The 22361-nt window shown below is 42.2% G+C and overlaps 1 protein-coding gene across 8 annotated transcripts in view; it reads left to right on the forward strand.

Annotated features, from left to right (window-relative positions):
- Positions 1-22361, forward strand: part of CELF2 (CUGBP Elav-like family member 2) — a 503518-nt gene that overhangs the window by 206186 nt on the left and 274971 nt on the right. The gene's annotated exons all lie outside the window — the stretch shown is intronic.

A 22361-nucleotide genomic window follows, 5' to 3' on the forward strand; every position in this document is an offset into this window, starting at 1 on the left:
AAAGGGGTAGTGGTGGCGGAGGATAATTATAAAGCATTACAATAGCCAGGTGTGCTCTGTGGCAGAAATTAGTGGTAATTTTTACGTAATCATGGTGGTTTTGTCTGATATGCAGCCTATAATTTAATAATTAATGTGCTTCTGGTAGTTTTACATGTTGTCAAACTAGGGTGGAGTTTATTGGGAGAAGTAGAGAGCTGGGGTTCCTGAAGAAAGTATGCCTCATTTTTATCTGGCTGGTTCGTTTGGGTAGTGCCTGAACTGGCAAGAGAAACTTTGTCACCTCGGTAGGATCTATGTGTATGTCAGCGTGTTGTAAAAAGAAAACCTGAAGAGACAGGAAAGGGATGGCCAGAAGCGGGTGTGAAAGGTCTGTGTCCATTTTAGACCTGCTATATGTGAAATTGTCAATTATCAGGCAAGAACGTTGATAGTGAATCTAGGCTACGATTAATCTAGGGAAAAAGGACTGCTATCCTTGGTAATAGTCCATCTAAAATGTTTCCTATTCTGCACACTGTAAGACTTTACATCCATATTCTTTCTGGCACATTACTGCACTCTTACCAATTTTCATGCCATTCCGAGCTTTATGATCCATTTCCCTGGCAACTGACTTCCCCCAAGGTGTTAGACTATTTTTCTTGTATGTTAAATGTTATGAGTTGAGAAATTCTTGAGAAACTCCACAGCGGGCAATTATTTGAGCCCCTAGGAATTTTTTTTTTTTAATGGGAGAAGAAGATGATAAAATCTGTCAAATTCGAATTGTCCTTTCAGTGGATATTAACTCGCGATCAGGTTTGTTATCTCAACTAAGATAATCAGATAACATAAATTAAAATATTGAATTTCCTTTTGGCACTTTTCTCAGAGAAATTAATCTTGGTTAGTAACATTCCCATGATACTGGTTTTAAAAGGTCCTTGTCTTGTCCCCCTTAAATATATATGTGTAGATATATAATACATGTTTTCACATTAGCTATTGAAAATTTTTTATGTTTTCTCCTCTCCAGAGGAGTGTTGGGGTTGAACTGAAGAATTGGTTTGGCCATGATTTGAATTTATGGTCACCTGCTATGTCAGTGACCATGATATATCTAGCAAATGAATGCTTTCTGGATTTAAAGTGTTAGTGGCCTCCGAAAAGGTGCTGTCTCTTGTCAGTTAAATTGTGAATGTTTCATTTGTTCTTTTCATTAGGTAGATGTAGGTGGCTTGTTCAAACTGTTTGCTCTGAACAGAGCCTGTGTATTTTAGCCCCGGAATATCCATACAAATCCAAATGTCACTACTACCCCCACTTATCTTCCAGATGTTAGTTATTTCCAGATGATGTCCTTTGGAATCTAAATTGTTTTCAGTGTTTGCCAATTATTGTTTAATTGACCTTTTTTAAAAAAAAGAGGAAAACTAGAGGATTTGTAAATGATAATCTTATTATTTGTCTCCTTATCTCTGAGAATGTGGTCGTATGATTTCCAAAAGTTTGCAATTAACAAACATTAGAGACTAAGTGGGGAATAAAGAGGTGTGTGGGAGGGCATAGGACCAACTGAAAATACTCGAAACCCACCTAGCAGTGTATTTTGTCACCATATTTAAACCATTGAAAAGACAGCTGTGTGGATTCAGTGATTTCCAAACTGGTGGTCAGTGATGCTACGATACCCTTGGCATTGAGTCTCCGTGGGCCAGATATTGGCCTCTTCCTGAGGGGAACTTAAGTAAAGCACAGGGGCTTTTCCGGTGCTGATTTTTTTTTAAAGCAGTAGGGTGTGTTTTCACTATCATTTTCCCAGGAGAATATCTTGGATATATTTGTAAGATATAATATGATTGAGTCCTCAAGGCAGATGCACAAATAGCTTTGCAGATGAATTATCACGCTTCATAGCCCCACCAGCCACCTAGTGTTTAAAAAGCCCAGCTCACTGAACGCTCTATCGTGGAATAGAATTATTAGGACGTGTGCTTCTAAGTCTTGGGGATTTAAATATTCATTAATAAAGCTGCAAGTGGAAATGGACTTTTTAAATCATTAACTGTTAATGTTTTGTTACCTTTGTGTCACTATAGAACATCATTTACAACAAAGTATGGCGAAACAAAGTAGGAACTGATGTTTAAAAAAATCTGTTTTAAGCTGGGTTAGCTGGTTTTGGATTGGTGTTGGGGAGATGTTTCCTCTTTGTCCCACCTTCTTAATGATCAGATATGCATTTAAATGAGTTTTTAAGTGTTTTTTTTATTTTTAAACAAAAAATATAAGAAATAACTTGGAAATGAGAAATTACAAATGGGAGAATCTAGATAAATACAAATGCAAAAGTATTAGCTCACATTTGTGATGTTAAAATAAGATGCTGAGAAGAAGCTACCAAGAAATTCAAATGAAATCTCTTTTTTTTTTTTACCCACAGTTGGTAAGTAACCTTACTGAAAATGAGGAAAGTTATTTTGAGTGTAAATTCATCAACGTGGTGAATTTTCCCTTTTTATTAAGTCCTCCCAGGTTAGGATGACTAGAAATATCTATCAGTGTCTGATTGAACTGAAAGTTGGTTCTAGGGACATCATTGTCAAAGTTGAAAGGGGTGTTGGAGACCATCTCATCAGATCCAGTTTTATAGATTAAGAAATTATAAGAGGGGCCATGTGACCAGTCTAATAAGAAGGCAGCATAGTTACCGCCTTCCCTCTTTTTCCCCTAATTTGACAAAACCGCAGGTCATTGATTGAATGCCTACTACGTGTCAAGACACTTTATTTACAGTCTCTAACCTTCACAATAGATCTCAAGGTGGTTATTGTACCCATTTTACAGGTGATCCTTAAAGAGGTTACGTGCTGGCCTGTGCCACAGAGGCAGCAAACAAGAAAGCGGTGGTTGACGTGTGTATGAGTATGTTATATAAACGTATGTTCACATGTTAATGGGAGAGAAGAGAGATCTTTGAACTAAATGTGACTTAGATTTTTTTTTTGGTCAGAAAAGCAAAATGGTGCCACGTGGGAATGATTGAACTTTATAGGAAATACATACCACCTTTTCAGACTTGACTCTCTAATTTGGTTCAAATGAGTCTGTTACTCTTTAATTTGATTCAAATTTGCCCTGTTATTTCATATCTCAGTTAATTAAGGAGAATATATTTTAATTAAAAAATATTTTGGTTTACAAAGGCCCAGCAAAATGAAAGTCAAAAGTAGCGGGTCCTTTTTTTTTTTTAAAGATGGCATTTAAAATGTTCTTGAAAAATGCCATTACAAATAATAAAGAACAGAGATAACCGAGATTTATCACCTGATTCTGTGATGGTCATAAGAAATTATTTAAATGAGGAGACTCTAAAAGAAAGGGCTATACATATGTTTCTTTAAGGATATTTTTAAAATGTATTTTCAGGTGGGATTTCTCAGTTAGCACTGAATATTTTAGTATTAGCTGCTCCCTAAGACTCAAAACTAACCCCACATTGACATTTAGAACACTAAAGTTACCTGTGATCAGCATTAGAGGTATTGTTTTATTGTTAAGTCTTGCTATATGATTTGTAACTTGCTGGATTGGGATTACTTTGGCATCTGTTTAGGAGAGGCAGTGAGCTGGGGTGAGAGGGGCAAGAACCTAGCAAAACAAGATAAAAAAGAGAGGATGTTCAGATGTGACCCTAGTGATCAAGATTTTATGGGATCATTTAGAAAGCTTTTCTCATCAGTATTCCCCACCCAGCAGCAGTAATGACAGCACGTTTGGCCTCTGATAAAAGTCCTTGGTCTTCCCCTCCCACCCTGTTGTTTTTTGTTGTTGTTGTTTTAACACAAATCCCCAGACTTTCCTTTTGCTTCACCCCTTAACTTGTGGTTTTGTTTCTGACCAGTTAACACTCATTCACTTCTTATAAAAGCACAGTTAATGTTTTGGCGTATGAAATAATCTGATACACTTTCAGACAGCTGGCACACATATGATCTTGGTATTGTGTCAAAATCTGGGTGGAGTTCTTTGTGGAGGCTTATATGTAGACTTGAGAGACCCAATATGAGTGGCGGTCTGATGTCACGGTAGTGAATTAAAAACAAAACTCACAACTGCCAAACAACACTATAAACATCCTTTACCATACTTACATTTCAGTGAAAGTGTTCCTATTTTCAGCGTGTTGCAGTGAGCTGAATTAATGTCGTTCATGTGTGGCACTTCCTGTGCCGAGCTTGACCCAGAATTAGTCTGTACCTCCCACTTAGAGTGTTAATACCAGAGGGTGGTTTTTTCAGGGAAGGGTCCTGTTTTGCCCTTTTGTTTGTGCATTAGGACAATGGAGTCAGCTATTTCTCAGTGCAATATTTGTTCTAGGAAAGTGCAGAAGGGAGTGTCGGGCAGGTCCTAATGGTCCCCAGTCCATGGGCACCTGTGCGTGCCATGCCCTCCGTCTGTGCCCACTGACTGGGAGGGGCCCCAGTCCAGTGAAGCCAGCAGCAGCCGTGGGCTACTTGTGTAGCAGTGCAGAAAATGTATTTTTATTTTTCCTCAAGAAAAAGCTGTTGCTCAATCTAAGAGAAACGGAGCTGTGCACTCCTGGAAAGACCTTTGAGGGAAACAAAAACCAATTAGCGCAGTAAATGCGATACTCTCAGGTAATTGTCAAATAATTATTCCCCTTCAAGCGTCATCACTGTTTAATTGTGCCATCCAATATTCTGCTCCGAATGTGAATGTGAAGGCATGGAAACTTTGCTTCCCCTCCTGGGATTTCCTTTTTCATTTACCGAGAGCCTTACACTCCTTCTAAAGGACTTTTAAAAGAAAGGTGGAAACGCTGAGGGGGATTTTGAGCCACTTCCCATTTGTCCTAAATCACAACAGAAAGTGATTACTGCAGCTAGCTTTGTTGAAATGCAGTTCCAGCTCTGCGGTCGGACTGCCGGTGAGCATGTTTGGGACTTACCCTGTCTCTGCCCTACCGGGAGCTCTGTGCACAGCCTGTTTTATGACGTGCACGTGGTACATTATGTTCCGATATGAAGAGCGATGCTTTCAAGTCGGCTGGTAATTTAAAATGGAATGCTAATAAATATGTAATCATATGGCTTTCAAAATGACAAATGAGCACAAATTCCGTTTTTGGCTAAATTTTAATTACTCCTTGGAATGAACGTCAGAGCCAACTTGCCAGCAAATATTAGACACATTCCCCCCCCCTCCTGAAAATGTGTATAAGTTAAGTTTAGGCTGCATTTAGACTAAAGTAGCATTTCAGTTTATCATTCTGGACTTTTTCAACAGACTAATATGGCCTCTTCTGTGAGGTCAGCTTTTGAATAATCTGAAGAGATCTCAGTTTCAGTGCACCCTGTGTCGTACAGGCAGATGGACCAGTACGCAGGATTCCTGTGACGGTAACAGTGCTTTAAAAATGAGGTTCATGGAAGGTTTTGATTTTAAGCCTTAACAGTGAAAGAAGTCAAAGAGGTTTTTCTTTTCAATGAAACTGTTTGTGGCTCTCTCTGTCATAACCACAGGAATAAGCTCTCACAACGCACCAGCTGCCCTGTCCGGAATTTATAGGCTCACACAAGACTGAAGGTCCCTGTTCTCCCAAGTGATGGTGTTGATTCACTCCTCGGAGAGAACGCAGTTAATTTCAGCTGATTTGATTAAGATTTTGACATAACCGTTGCACAGCTCAGAATGTTTTTAAAGTGCCATCAGAATGCATAGTTCTTCGACTTCCACAGCAGGATCTAAAACTCTGTGATCTTCCACTGAAGGGCTTACTTTCCATGCTTTTTCTAAAGAAAGTTCATAGCTTGACTGAGGCTCATTAAATTTTAAGGTGGTATTTTAATCCTTTTCCATGAATCATGTCTTCATTTCTTAGTCTCCCCCTGTAGCAGTAGAGTTGTACCACATTTATCTGACGCAATATCATTTGGTCCTCCAGGCTAGAAAAGCAGAATGTTTTGTTACTCCTCTGGCTGTGGTCAGTAGGCATAAATATATGTGTGTGTGTATGTGTGTGTGTGTACTCACACACGTGTACACACGTATGTGTGGGAAAACATTGGAAAAACTATTTCATTGGGCATAATTCTTTCCCTTCTTGAAATATTTTACATTTAATGGTCTTTGGCTATAAAAGTTACTAAATTCTTGTACAACATAACAGGCGTTTACAGATTATTACCTTTGTAACAAAAAAAATTAAAGATTCAGAAAAGTTTAACAACATGACCAAAGATGTAGTTCGCATTAGTGATATAGCAGAAATCAGACTCAGGAGTATTTTTGAAAAAAATTTTATTCACTGATTTAGGGGAGTGGGGAGGAGAAAGAGAGGAGAAACACTGAGTTATTGTTCCACTTATTTATGTCTTCATTTGTTGCTTTTTGTATGTGCCCTGATGGGACATTGAACATGCACCCTTGGCATATCAGGACAGTGCTCTAACCAACTGAGCTACCTAGCCAGGGCTTTAGGACTATGTTTTGACTCTTTGGCCCAGAACCTCAGAGTAGCTTCTGTTAAAAGTGGGAAAAGAAGTTTACTCTGATGATCCTGTCATACCTGATTGGTTGACAAGCTGAGACCTGCACCTGGGGGCACTTCTGTGTCTCAGTTATAGCTGAGATGATGCCGCTGGGCCCGATCTTTCAGGTTTAGCGTGAGAACACAGCAAGACTCTTCACAGGAAAATTTGAACAGTAGACCCTAAATTGATAATATTCTTGGGCAGACACAGCTGGTCCTAGCCAGGCCAAATTCCTGGCTGCTGGCACATTTTATGGGATCCATATATATTATCCATCCCATCGCTTCCTGTTGCTGTAGAAAGGAGTCCTTGAAACTGTGATTGTGCCAAATGGGCATCCAGCATGCAAACGGAACATCTTGAAAAGGCTAAAGTTGCAGGAGATCGGTGGAACTGTAAGGGGGTGGGTGGGTGTAGACCAGGTTGAACATGTGCACTCACTCCCACACCCGGTTGTTTTTTTCGCTTTGCATCTCCAGAGTGAGACGTTGGGTGTCATGTGAGAGAACAGATACAGGTTGAAATCTGACATACTCTTCTCTCCTTGAAAGCTCTTAGAGGAATAATGAAAGGGGAAAATGCTATGAAAAAGCTTCAGGAAGGACAGCTTTTGGCACAGAGGATGCATGTCTGTTCTGTCAAGCTGGTGCTGCTCCCCTGCTGATTCTTTGTACCCTAACCTGGATTCCTTTAGGTCACGCACAGCATAGCTGTCTTTGAAGTTGTCTTTCTGCCTTTTTTGTATTTTCCTGATTTGTATCTTTCCCGTCCTCTTAATCTCTAAGATTAAATGGGCTTCTCTGGGCCCATTTTATTATCCGTTCCTGAGCAGTTTTCTAAATTTCAAGAGAAGAGGCCACATCTGTCCACACAACATAGCTCTGAGAGCTGGAACCTCGAGAGGAGGGCGGGACCAGAACAGCTCGGTCATCACTGGTAGTAAATTCCACTGGCGCAGCTGCGTGTTTCTGTGCAGAAAACTATATTTGACTTCTTCCTCCATTATGGAAGGGGTGTTGAGTTTTCTGGTTGAATGTAAGTGTAGCATATTTCGGAATGATTAACTTTATGGATGTCATTGTTGTGGCCAGCTATATTTGGCTCTGCTGCAGCTGTGTTTGCATTCTCAAAATTGTCACCAGAAGGCCTCCAACTGCAATTACTCCCTTCAGTGCATGCTGGTACCTCTCTCCCTGTGACTCCCATTGTCCGCCCAGCCATCTTCCCTGGGCCGCGGGATTTAAAGGCAGCACACTAATCCTTTGAAAAGCCCGAATGCTGGCCAACACTATGGCAGCTCTCTCTCAAAGGGATTTCTTAATATGAAGTCATTTTTATTTTACATCATAATGTTCCTTGTCAGGATTATTCTTTTCTTTTCATAAAAAGCCCATATTTTCCTGGCTCTTTTTTTCCCCTCCTTTTCTCTTACTCTTCGATGTCAAAAAAATCACTTGAAACATCTACTGATGGGCGGTATTTCTTCGTTTTCTGTGTGACGAGGGCGCTCAGCACGTGTTTTTACTTCCGATTCTTAGGAGTGCCTTATGAAACCTTGTGTGGTTAGGAGGTGGAGGCAAAGCTTTGCTGCCGAGCACTTGCCACAGAACTTACTGTCTCTCGGGTAGAATTTAGGAACCGTTTTCTTCCCTTCATTCACAAATCATTTTAAGTTGGTGGGCTGTCGGGTGGGTTCCCATTTTCAGTTAGAAATGACTTGCCCGTGCACCGTTTCTGCCTGTCAGGGACATTCACCCTGCCTCGGGATCTGCCTGCGCACCGCAGAACGAGTCCCTGGGGATGTTGCTGTGGGACTGTCCAACCTTTTGGTGCCTCTGGGCCACACTGGAAGAAGAAGAGTTGTCTCAGGCCACACATTAGATACAATGCAATACGTAACCCCCCAAAACACATAATGTTTTAAATTAATTTATAATTTGGTGTCGGGCTGCATTCACAACCATCCTGGGCTGCATGCAGCCCTCAGACCACAGGTTGGACACCCCTGCGTCCGCAGTCTTTCCGGCGAAGTGTTGGAAGGTAGTTCTTCGAGACTGAGCATCTCTGCTAAGCAGCAGCCTCATGAGTTCTCTTGGCTCGTCCTCTGATTTGTTCCATGTCCCCTTCAGGTCTCAAGTGACTTGTCAAGATTCCCCATCTAGAAAATAAGGATAATAGGATACGCTTCTTACCTGTCCCACAGCGCCATTGTAAAGCTAATACTGGGAAAGGAATGACAACCTAAATATTTTATAGCTTCACGGTACTTAAAACTGACCACAGGTTCATCTTCATTGCCTAGGAGAATCGAGTACAGTGGAACTTCATTACAGCTGGCCAGCTAATGTTTCCGCCCCCGGAACATTCATGCCTTATAGTCTCAGCTGAAGCCCCATAAAGCAGTATTGCCCCATATAAAGTTTCAGAAAATGCTTTGTACCCAGGACAACATTAAGAAGATGGATTTTCTTTTCTCTCCTCTTTCTTCATGATGATTGAGAAATAAAATGCAGTTCATGGGCCAGCAACTGTGAACTTGTGGTCAGACCTTCCCTCTGGAATGGGGTGAAGCAAGAAGCAGTACCTCCCTCCAATATCTCCATATGCGTGTTCTGAAAAAGCCCATCTCTAACCTGACAAAATAGGTGAGAATGGGCCACATGATATGAAGGCTGGTTCTCACATAAAGGGACTCCTAACCCTGCAGAAACTTGTCCTTTAAGAAAATAAAGGTTTTGATGGTACAGATATGGAGGGGGTACTATGGTGGACCCTGCCTCCTCATCGCCTCACGGGGTGCTCAGGTCACAAAATGCCTGGGGAACGAAGGAGGAGGAGCATCTCTGAAGGAGCAAACCGTTAGGAGAAAGAATCATTGACTTTCGCCTTAAGAGGTGGAACAGTGGATATAGGGTGGGTATCCAGGTGGTGCCCAGCCGCAGGCTGCATCGGAATTATTCTGTTCTTGCACTTTAATAAGCAGACACTTACTTCCGTTGACATACCTGATAGGGTCTTTGAAATCTAAGAGACCAGAGCCACTATAGCTAGTGTGGAGACTTGCTTCTCATGTTACAAGTCGCTTCGTTCATTAAAAATCAGAGGTTGATGAGGTTCCGTTGGGAAGCCTGATCTGAGCCCATGGGTTGAGGGACTTCCTCCGTAATGGGCCAGCGGAACACTCAGCATGGGCTCTGGCCAAGAGTGGATGTCGACGATGAGACCCTCTCCAGGCCGTGAACGTGACCTCCAGAGTTGAGGATCCTTGCCTCCCATAACAGACCACTTTGCATTGGGGGAACTGGGGCCACCCCTGAAGGCACTGGGGACTTAAGTGACGTCAGAGGTGACGGCTTTGTCCAAGATCCCTGGGAAAGGAAACCCGGTAAAATCTGGCAAAGTTGGCCACGTCTTTGGTCTGCCACACAGATACTACAGGTGTTTCTGTACAAGTTAGTTGGCACTTTGTAATCGTATTATCTTCTCAGTGTAAAAGAAGACGAACTTTACAGGCGGCCTTGCAGTTGGGCCCAGACTTTGTGTCAGCTGTTAGCAAAAGTGACTGAGACGGGACTTGGCAGCCACCGAGGACGTGAGAAGGCCTTTATCTTGCCTCTAACTATGTCTTGTTTTCAGGTCTATTCAGAATGTGAGACTTTTGATCTAAATTGATTTCTAGATGTCTGTTCAATAAAATGATGTATACCCAGGAGCTAAAAGAGATTTTCTGGCATCAGCAAAGCTGTAATTCGTTGACAGCCGAATATTTTGGGTGTGTGTTTCTCCTAATTCTGATGACTAACACTTCAAAGGATGCTGCCTTCTTGTGGGTACATTTTCTGAAATACTTCAGAATATTGTTCTTGATTTAGAACATACTGTGTGGACAGCCACTAGGCTAGGGGATTTATATAAGTTATCCATGGTTTTCAGGAACATTTTGCAGGGCAAGTATTATGTTATTCCTGTCTCACAAGTGGGCAACTTGAGTTCCAGAAGGTGACGGTACTGAAAGTTTGAGCCTCTGTCTATCCATCTATCCATCTCTCTCTCTCTCTCTCTCTCTCTCTCTCTTTCTCTCTCTCTCTCGTTTTACAAAGCCCAAGGTTGCAGTTTGTCCCAGGAGTCACTTATAAGTCTTGTAAGGGATTCTTGGATCATTTTATGACCACAAACAGGTTGAATTTGTAGATAATGTTGGTGCATTGACAGTTGAATATGTGGATTTGAGTGTGAAATAGTTTCTGAGCTCTGACCCAATAACCTGCTTTTTCTGTGCTCTTTCACATAAATTACTTGTTCTTGATTTTCTTTCCTAGCCAGACCAATTTCTGAGTCTAGAAGGCAAGAGTGTTGAAAGAGATGTCGATAGATTGGGGCAATGTGGTGTCAGGGTCTCCTGACTGCCCGAGGCCGATTCTCACCGCAGAGATAAGGGAGCAATTAACACTGAATGTTAAGGTGAATCCCAGTTCTTCATTTAAGATAACTATGTATTTCATGAAGAGGTTTCTTTTGAGGATTTCGTGAGAAACCTGACATTTTCTCCCAGTTACTTTCCACGACTTAATGTTCACGCCTAATTTAGGTGAACAGTTGGCCTTTCTCAGGGGCCCGTAGTCTTCTTGTAAATTAGAAAAGGGCTGAGTTCCAGATGGGGTTCAGTCCCCCTGGTTCCCCTCGGTGGGTCACTTTATGCAGGATCCTTTTTAGAGTTACATGCACGTCTACCCCTTTCTTCGTAAGAGGGCCAAATACATAGGCAGTAGAATCAGTGCATCTCTGAGCAAGGTGACGACTGGGTTTTAGATGATCAACAGTGGTGACCAGCTCAGTTATGGTACCCGGTGCATTTCAAGTGTCAGTACACTTTAGACCTCTCCATAGCTGTTTGCTCAAGTGCTTAAACATTTGATAGGATTCTGGGTTTTCAGCAAATCATAGGTATTTGTTTCATATGTAGACACCCAATGTAAGGAAAGAGATGCTAGAAAAGTTAGAGTGGAATATACTCGTGGGTTGACCTCACCCACAAACCATTCTGTACCCCATAGTAGCTTGCCGAAATGCCTTTAGTTTTGTCAGGAGACAAACGTCATAACCTAAGAGAATGATTTGAATGGAGTTTTCATGCCCTATTGCTTATTGTATTCTTGCTACTAATGCTGACATTATCTATAATACATCTTCAAGTGACTGAAAATTGCAGGCTTTGTTGAGCAAAAATACAGCCAAGGAATGTATACCCACTCCACCCTTGTTCTAAGGTTTTCAGAAATCCTACTGTAAGGCCCAATACCGCGTCTCTCAACTACGTGATGCAAACTCCACTCTTGAATATTTGAACACCTTGTCCAAGACCTGGGTTCTCAGTGAGTGTAGAATTGGAGGAAGATGCTATTCCTCTCTCAGCACATCGTTTGCTCCGCCACCAAGTCGGTGACAGTGGTGGCTCTTCTCACAAACCCTCTGTTTTCAGGATGTGAAACAGGAAACCACAGTTTGATTTAGATCCGAGCAGGATGGGCCAAGTTGAGAGGGCTGGTTGCGATCCAGACACAGTTGCTGTCCTGGGGCAAGTACTCTTGTGCCCTGTGATGTCATACTGCCTTTATGGTCCCTTGCCTCCCACCTAGGGTGGGATTTAAAAAAAAAAAGATTGATCCTGTGGGAACTAATGTGAGATGGACTCTTCCCTTAGTCTTAAATTCTGGCCGAGGGATAAGAAAAATATCCTGTCCAATTTTGTTCTCCTAGATACAAGATAAGATTCCGTTTCTAGTTTCAGTGAGAGCTTAAACCACTTGGAATTAAAAAAATAAGAGAAAAACCTGACATTACACTTGAATGTTTTGCTCATCATTTAAAGCCCAGGGAGCCCATGAAATAGAAGATGCCCCTTGGCTTTGGATGGAAAGTGAGTCAGGGAAGAAGTGGCGAGGACATTGTCGTTGTGGTTCTGCTTCTAAGGTGTTAAATTCGTCGTACGTGAAGGTTCATGCTGTTACAGCTCATTCTCCCGGACCTAGTCAAGTTCAACTCTTTGAAACACTGAGGAAAAGTCATGGGGAAGGTTTAGGGTAAAATAGAAGCAGAACCCTGCTTGTCTGAGGTTGCTCGGAAGACCCACAAACCACCTCAGGTTCTGCTGAGTCTGCCACTGACAACACACACAGTAGCAACAGAAAAGTGTGGATCATAATTAAATTGTGAACTGGTGAAATTGATTTCGGTGTGTACCTAATTACTCTTTAGTTACTTTTTCTAACATAAATGTAGTTGGGTTTTTGACAGACCCCTTTGTACTGAACTGTGAAAGTTACCGACTGTATTCAGTATTTGTAGCATTCAGACAACTAGGTAACTTAGGGGTCTGTGTGATACAGTCCAGCAACAGGGGTTGTGTGGGGTCTCTTTTCATCTTTTAAAATGTAAATGGATTGTTGGAGCTTTTGAAACAAGGCCTCTGCGGTGAAAATTCTGAGACATAGCCAGTCTCCACAATGGAGTTGCCCAGTTGTGAGATAGAAATAAAAGAGGGCACCTCAGTTCGTGTGTTTCCTGCCTTCCTTCCCCCTGTGAATTGCCAATACTCTCCCTTATGTTCAGGGCACTTTTTTTTTTTGGACAAGTTATGTGTTTATGTTTCTAAGCTCCTGGTCTTTGATGGCTTGGATTCTTAACCAATCAGCAACTCACTTTAAGAAATGTAATTAGCTGAGAACCCAAGTAAATTAGCATTTGAGGTTATCTGATTCTTGGGTTTCTTGTTTGCCTCTCCAATAGCAAATTGATTCCACCTTGGTGTAACAAATACAGCTCAAGTTTGAAGCACATGGCGGTTGTACAGTTTGAAACACAGATTCAACAGTTAAAATTAAGTGGGACAGCTGAGGAGTTTAGGATTTATGAGCCACAGCTGACCTGTTACTTGGCTGAATCGATTCGTTCTTCTGCCGTCCAGTGGAAACCACCTAAACATTTTCTGCACTGAAACCCATGGTCCTTTTTCCCACTCTTACGTGCCTGCTGGTGACCAAGAGTTGCGCTTGTGTTAAGCGTTTATTCTCCACGTAAATTTTTTAAAATATATTTTATTGATTATGCCATTACAGTTCTATTTCCCCCCTTCATTCCCCTCTACCCTGCACACCCCTCCCCCACCATTCCCCCCTTTAGTGTATGTCCACGTGTCTCAAGTTCTTTAGATTCTATATTTCCCATACTATTCTTGCCCTACCCTCATCTATTTTCTACCTACGGTCTATGCTACTTATTTTCTGTACCTTCTCCCCCCTTCTCCTCCTCCCACTCCCCTGTTGCTAACCCTCCATGTGATCTTCATTTCTATGGTTCTGCTCCTGATCTAGCTGTCCTCTTAGTTTTTGTTTTAGGTGTGGTTCTTAGTAACTGAGTTTGCTGTCCTTTCACCGTTCATCTTTTTTATCTTCTTTTTCTTAGATAAGTCCCTTTAACATTTCATATAGTAAGGGCTTGGTGATGATGAACTCCTTGAATTTGATCTTATCTGAGAAGCACTTTATCTGTCCTTCCATTCTAAATGAAAGTTTTGCTGGATAGAGCAATCTTGGTTGTAGGTCTTTGGATTTCATGACTTGGAATACTTCTTTCCAGCCCCTTCTTGCCTGTAAGGTCTCTTTTGAGAAATCCGCTGACAGTCTGATGGGAACTCCTCTGTAGGTGACTATCCCCTTAACTCTTGCTGCTTCTAGGATTCTCTTCTTCATTTTAATCTTGGCTAATTTAATTATGATGTGCCTTGGTGTGTTCCTTCTTGGGTCCACCTTCTTTGGGACTCTCTGAGCTTCCTGAATTTCCTGGAATTCTATTTCCTTTGCCAGATTGGGGAAATTCTGCTTTATTATTTGTTCAAATAAGTTTTCCACTTGTTTCTCTTCCTCTTTCCCCTTCTGGTACCCCTATAATTTGGATGTTGGAGCGTTTAAAGATGTCCTGGAGGTTCCTAAGCCTCTCCTCATTTTTTTGAATTCTTGTCTCTTCATCCTTTTCTGTTTGGTCTTTTTTTTCCTCTTTCTGGTCCACTCCTTTGATTTGAGTCCCAGTTTCCTTTCCTTTACTCTTGGTTTCCTGTGCATTTCCCTTCATTTCAATTAGCTTAGCCTTCATATGTTCCTCTAATTTGTGACTATACTCAAACAGTTCTGTGAGCTTCCTGATCACCAGTGTTTTGAACTGTGCATCTGAAAGTTTGGCTATTTCTTCATCGTTTAGATTTATTGGCTCTGGGGCTCTGAGTTGTTCTTGAGCCATGTTTTGATCTGTTTGTGCCTGTTACGTACGTATGAAGAGGTGTTCACCAGGGCGGGGCCACCCAGGGCACTGGTTTGTGACACTGTATGTGGGGGTGGGTCAGAGAGAGGTCACCCAGGTCTCTGGTTTGTGATGCTGTATGTGGGGGCGGGGTCAGAGAGGGACAATGGCGGTCCCCTCTGCCACTTTCGCCACTGGGGCCTGCACGGTCTGTCTCACCACTTCGCTCCTTCACCGGTTTATCTGCGCGCAAATGTGTGACCATGGTCAGCCCTCAGTGAGTCTACCGCCTTGTGCCCTCAGTGGGTCCGCCCGCTTCTCCACACCTGGGATCCGCCCACGGCTCCGGTGCACCTGGGTTGCTTGACCGGGTCTGTCCGGTGGATCTTTCCTGCCCGACCCCGCTCTGCTGCTGGCTCTGCCCCTCTTACCGGTTTAGCTGAAGGGTTCGTTGTTGTCAGACTTCCATGTAGTTCAATTTTCTGTGGTTTGGCTGCATTTTTGTTGCTAAAACTATGTTGTTTTTAAACTTGGTTGTGTGAGAAGGTGCAGTGCTTCCACCTACGCCTCCATCTTGGTGGAAGTCTCCACGTAAATATTTAAAAGGTCATGATATACAGGTTGCTGCCTGTGCTGGGTGCTACAAAATGCTATCAAGCGTTAACAGAATAGCTCCTACTTTCACTGAAACATTTGTGACACTGAATTTTAGTCTGTCACTGTTGACTATTTCTTCTTGGAGGAAACAGGTTCGAAATGAAGGATCTGCCCCGTTGTGTGTTTTGGGCTATGTAGGGTTAATCAGGGGCTTTCTTGTTCTTGGAACAAAAACATAACTGTCCATCTCTCTGAAGACCTTCATTCCTCATCCCACACATTTGATGAAGAGAATGTTGCAGGGTGGCCACATCCGTTTTTTTTTTTTTTGACAATCTAGATCCTTCCTACATTCCTGAAGATAACGTTTCACGTGTTCTTTCTCACTGAGGACACAGTGGAGGAAGTACAGTCCGGTGGAAATGTGTATAGACATTGACTCCTTGACAGTTTCGACCATTCGGACTGTAGAATCCAGGTAGCTTGAGCGAGGAGGAATCAGCATTAATCAAAATCGGTAACATCACAGTTTCACCTCTAAAAAGTTACAAGAGAAACAGCGCCCTAATCCAGTAGTAGGTCAGACTGGACCTGGTGTGATCCACAGACTTAATTGCTCAAGCAAAGAAATCTGTTGGGTTGGCCAAAGAGTCCATTTAGTATTTTCTATAAAATAAGACACATTTTTCATTTTCACCAATAACTATTGATTTGGATATTTTGAATATATTGGCTTGGATATTTTGAGTATAGCAGCCAGGGCTGTTGCTAAACATCTTCCAGTGCATCAGACAGCCCCATAGCAAAGCATTATTTGGCCAAAATGTCAGTAGTACCAAGCAACTTCCCAAACCACTTTTGGCATGTTCCATCAGCCACAGCTCCTTTTCCAGCTACTGCACAAATTTTTTTTTGCATTTCAGTTGTATTTTTACCTTTCTTGAAATAATAAAGCATAATATGCCAAAAAATGTTCTGTATCTTCTGTCATCTTCAGTATTAAAATGGCTGCACAAAAATGCACCAATTTTGACAAGTATTTTAAAATGCACGCTGATATGACAGCTGTCACAATACAGTCTAACAAAATTGTTTTGAATGAAGTTAAAGACAGCTAAGCACTTACTGGAGCCATCGTACAGAAAAAAACTAAATGGACTTTCGGGCCAACCCAGTAGATTTTATCTTGTCTACCCTTTGGTCTCAAGCTTCCTTTAAAATGACTTCTTTAATTTGCACTAGATCTAGAATCTAGAGAACAAGTAGGCACAAAGGGTGAAAATAGGCAGATGGGAAGCAGCCACTTTATTGGCGTTACAGATGTGACCACAAGCTCTTTTTCATCCTCTTGGTACTCAAAATACAGCAAGTATGCGACCTAGTTCACTGGGATACTTCCAAATACCAGTTGTCCTGGCACCATCAGTGTCGTCCCCGTTCACTCTGAAAAGTGAACGGTAAGTGGCTATAATTACATAAAAACCCACAGGCCTTCTTCATTGTTAAACCTAAAAGCCATGGCAAAGAGTAAACCTCAACCAAATAAATAATAAAGGTTACTCGGCTAAGTAGTGTTTCCTAGAAGCCAATCCTTAGTGACTGTGAAAGTAGATTCTCTTATAATAAGCCTTAATTCTTTTAAACTATTTCTTTGAATCTTAAACTGCTAAAGGTTCATTTGTATTTCCGTATATCATATATATTTGTCTCATTAGAAATCATGACCTCTAGGAAAAAAAAAACAACTGTGAATGGTAAGTGACGTGTCTCATGTCTCATCCTGTATCATGGCTGTTCTTAAACACAGGGTGGGGCAACAGTAGATTTACAGTTGTTTGCATGGAAAATAATATAATTAATAAATGATGATACAAGAATAAAGTCTGTGTTGACCAGCTTTGAAAAGACTATACATAAGACCAAATGAAGCCTTTCCACAAACTGGAAAGGTTATCCATGCTTTTAAGCTTTCAGGAAAAGCAGTATCTAGCCTCTCTTTCTCTGACCCATTCCCTTACTTAAATTCTTGTAAATAGAAAAGTTACTCAAAATTTAACAGAAATTTATTTGAGGTTTCTAATGTGTTGGCACTCCTGCTGGGCACCTTGGGATGTGTTGTCTAATTACGTTTTCTTCAGACCTGGATCCCTTATGCTGGAAATTCCTGTCTGCAGCTTTGTCTGAACACTGTTCCCCAGCACTTGGGTTCCGTGTTGGAGGACCCTGAGATGAGACTTTCCAGGCAGCCTTTCCATTCAATTCCGTTACATGTAGGAAATAACTTGACTCCACTTTGGAAAGCTCACACAGGAAGCTCCGTTGCTTCTGTTAACTTTCAACTGCAGGGTGACCAGAGCCAGAAAATGATCTGATGATGCGGCCTTTGTGAGTTTTTACACTGCCCTTTATGAAAACGAAGAGCCCAGCTGAGGTATTTGGACATCAGGGGGCCCAGATAGATTTTTGAGTTTTAATCTCTGGCTACTTTTACACTCTTCGGTGCTCATTACTCTTTCTGACCCAGTGCTGGAATTTCAGAGGGTTGGTGAAATAGGTGTGTCTAAAATTGATTTCCTGATGTTTACATTTATACCCAGCTGTTTGTTATTCAGCACAGCCATCAGCATCTGAGTCTCAGCAGACCATGTAATGTGTGGCCGTAGCCAGATGTAATGCTTCTGCTCCCTAAATGTTTCCGTTAGAAGCTCAGAGAGGCAGGCTAGAGACTGCTGATAGCCGTGCTGCCTGCATTAATTTACCCTGTGGAGCTACACAGATTCTGCCTGGCAATTGTATTTCATGACCAACAGGCAGAGCAGTGTTTGTGATCTCTTTCCCTGGTAGTGATGTTGACGTTGTATAGATCAGGCACATCTGCACTGTTATGAAAGGCACTTGTGCAGCCAATTCAGACCACAGGAAGCTGTCCGATCTGCATGCGTACAGCAAGCTTGTACTCGAGAAACAGCAGCCAGGATTCACATCAGACCTTGGCTGAGATTAAAACAGGTTCATAAACTAGTCTCTTGAACAGAGCATTTCAAAGGGAAAATAACTTTAGGATCATTTCTCTTCAGTCTATAGTCAAACCGTGTTTCTAATTTGCATTTATTATTCAGGTCTGTGTTTCCTTTTGTGTTGGTGTGATGTATCTTTGTTTAGAGGCTACAGCTTCTACTAAATTTAATTACTTTCCTTCGAGGCTTTAAATTGAGGGCAGTGTCTATTAATTGCTAATTACTTTCCCCTGCCATTTACGCAGCAAAGGTACGGTTACTAATTGAGGGTCTCTTCTGTACTATGACATGAGATTCCTTCAGTCTCAATATTTACCTTTCTTTGGGGACTGGTTTTTATGTCTCTAATCTTATCTTTTATTAAACATAAAAGTTGACATTCCAGTGATATATTGGCCATTCCTGTGATCCAAGTTGTTAGAGATCCTTCAGAAATAAATGGGAGTCTTACTTGGCTCTGTATCGCCACCTGGTGGTGTCTTGATTTCCTTTAGCCTCCTTAGACCAGTTTCTCATGGGAAGATGGTACCCGTGGGTCTTCTGCTTTGCTAGTTTTTACTACACAGCCTCTCTGGAGATTTCAGATTAGCTTCAAGCATCAGTATGGTCCAGTGTTTTTTATGTTATTAAGCATCCATTGCATGTCTGCTAGATGTTTGGCAATTTTGGCTGTCTCCTTAAAATTCCTCATTTGGCCTCTGTCATGTGATTCTTTTTCCTTTTGTGTTTCTTCTTATCTCTCAGCTGCTCCTCTCTCCACCCCTAATTCTTCCTGCCTCCAGACTGTGGGCACCTTGCATTACTCACTTTTTGGCTCTCAGCTTGTCCTTGGCAACCTCCTCTTTCTAGAAAGCCTGTATCTTCAACTACTCCATCCAGGCAATGGGGGCCGGGGGAAGCTGCGCCTCAGCCTTTGAATGCTGTTTGTGTCTGGATGTGCTTCTGCCCCAGTAGACAGGGCTCAGAGTCCGTCTTGGAGGCGGTGGGTGGAGTCTCTCCACTCAGTGATGGCTGCTTCCTGAGTGCTCTCAGGTTGGCCACCATCCCATTTCAGCAATTTATTAAGAGTGTTCTGAATCCCATGAAGGGTTCTGTAATTTACAGAAAGAACAGTAAGAGTTGTTTCTCCACTTATTTATTAGACTGAGTATTTCACAAGATGAAGTTGCTTCCCAGCTCAGCTTGGGCTATTTAATTTCTTCCTGACATTTTAATCTTTGCTTTGAAATGTATTTGCTGATACTTGGCTTTTGTGTTGTGATGTACTCCTGTTCCATAGTATTGAAACTTATAACTTAATTTTAAAAGTCAGAAAGGTATAAAGAGCAAGAAGCGGGATATAGATTGAATTAATGAGTAGTGGCACAGTGAAAAGCTGTAGATCCCTTGTTACTGGGCAGTTTAGGTTTAAAGCAAAATCAAAGTGATTTGAGTTCGTGGTTTTTACTGGGTTTTGTAAAAACGCTCTACAGTGCCTAGAATGTCAGGTAGGTAGCCATGTTAAATTATAAATCTACCAGCCCTGGTAGTAACCTTGGGCAGAGGAGCCTGCATGGACAATGCTGTGTGTCCCTCTGTCCCCAGGAGTGGTTGCCTCTGAGAGGACCAACCCACCCTAGCAAGGATGAGTAGGGGCCACAGTTCCCTGGGGGACATTTTAACCTCACATGAGAAATGACTTCCCTCTTCCCCACCTGTGTCCAGGCTCGAGTTGGGGGAGTCCCCTTGCATATTCTCTGGTCTAGCTCCTTAAGAGAAAAATGCTTCTCTTCTAGAAAGAACCTGTCTAAGGCGGTTCGCAGTGTATGGCGTATCAGTAGGTGGTGCTGGTGGCGGTGTGTGGTGTGTGAAATTGAGTGGTCTTTCAAACTGTACTGCTTAGTAAGTTATTGATGGATGGTTGTCGGCTTGGGCAAGGCGGGAAGATAATCGTATTAGAAAGTGATCGCTCTTCTACCAAAATGCATGCAAAGAGTAGTAGTTATGGTGCAGAGATAGTAGGAATCCTGGCAGGATTCCTGTCATGAGCAAATATTATGCAGGACACAGCCATAAAAACGAATTCTGGAGTGAAATATAGAATATCCATTGAAGCACAATTTCATACACATTACACATTTAAATTTACATATCACATAATTTACAAATGAAGGTGGGACAAGACACTTTCTCAGGGATTATGGTTTTAAAATGCACTATAACCTTTGTAAATATAAATATCCCACATAAAACTATTGTAATATTTGGAACCCACATATGGGCTTGGAATCATGATAATTATTTTGAAGTAGAGGTTGAGTTCATTTTTATTAAAACATCTGGCAGTAGTGAAGCTCCCTTACTAAACATGATTTTGGAATTCAGAATGGAAAGCTTTTCAGATTCTTGAAAATGGAGGCAGGTGGGACCTTCTGGAGGAAGCCACCTGCCTTGTCTTCCCTTTCCATGTCCCCATCCCACCCTCAGCCGAGTGCCTCTGTCCCACGGTTCCTGTACACACTTCTGCACACACATGTCAACACACCGCTCATGCTGGTGCTTCCCTGGTAATGGCGCATCCTGGGTCCTGGTCAGACAGTCCCGTCAGACAGTAGGACCCTGGCAGCAGAAACCGAGACCCAGTGAACCTCACCAGTGTGGCACCCAGCGCGGCACCCAGCCCGAGTGGGTGCAGGCCCTTCCGATTAAGTGAAAGAGGAGGAAGTGTTGGGAGCCAACGTAGCTGGTATGGAAACAAGCCAGGCAGGTTCTCATGGAGCACCTACCCTATGTGAGGATGTAGGACATAAAGACAAAAAGGGTGTCATTGGGGCCGACCACAGTACTCACTGAAATCCCCGAAATCATGCTGAGGGCCAGGCACTCTAGTCTAGTCTGGGTGGACTGAGGGCCCAACCCTAGGCTTCGTGCTTACGCCGTGGCCTTAATTATCCCCCTTCAGAGACACTGGTTTGCGTGTTGCATATTTGTTCACACACACAGCTTATTCCTTATGTAGGCTTTGTAAGATTCTAAGTGCACGTCATTGAAGATGGAATTTTGTCATGGGCTTGTTTTTTAAAGCTGTATTTAAAGCCACTCAACAGAAGATAAATGTTAACTGTGCTTTGTCACTTTGGTCCTTGAAGTAGGAACTTATAAATCAGTTTTTATGAGCCAGTTTCATCACAAAACAAGGAATAATTGTACCTTGATCACATTTTACACTTCCATGCCTGTGCTGCTGGCGGGGAGCCTGGGCTCGAGCTCTTCAAATGTGCAACACGGTATATTTTTAGTTCCAAGTGACATGGACTGTGGTGTGTGTTGGGGGCTGGGGTCGGGGGACAGTCGTCTCTGCTGTGCTGTCATCAGGTCACTGTTATGACGGCACCTCCACAGGGAGGATTTCAGAACCATCCTAGGGAGTAGGCTGTTGCCTAATCTTAGAGAAGAGCAAATGCGTTGATAGTCTGTATTTGGACTGTTACAGATTGATTTTTAACTGAAGACTTCTCATTTCCTGGGAGTTCAGTGTCTTGTGTTTTGTGTCATTGGCGATGGGACCAGGTGATTCTAAAGGAAACTGGGACAGGAGGAAGGGAAAGAATTTCCATGCCAGTGCAGGACAGAGGGAAGGGGTGGCGTGTACGTATCTAACCTGTCTTCACGATGTTCTCCATGCAGTTGCCTGCAACAGTATGGCGACCATTCAAAACAAGCAGACACAGGGTGTTGGAGGAGAAATACAACAGGTTCCCAGTTATATAAACACACTGACTTACATGTTTAGTGCTCGATAAGATCTTAATTTTTCTATAACATTTTTACATCTGTAATTTCCATTGTATTATAAAAGAAACAATAGTTTATGGAAACTTTAAAGATATAATTTGTATGAGATTTTAATGATGGAGCAACAGAACTCTGGGCCATC

Source organism: Artibeus jamaicensis, unplaced genomic scaffold (genome assembly GCF_021234435.1).
Source record: "Artibeus jamaicensis isolate MK-2021 breed Jamaican fruit bat unplaced genomic scaffold, CSHL_Jam_final contig_426, whole genome shotgun sequence".
Taxonomy (NCBI): Eukaryota; Metazoa; Chordata; class Mammalia; order Chiroptera; family Phyllostomidae; genus Artibeus; species Artibeus jamaicensis.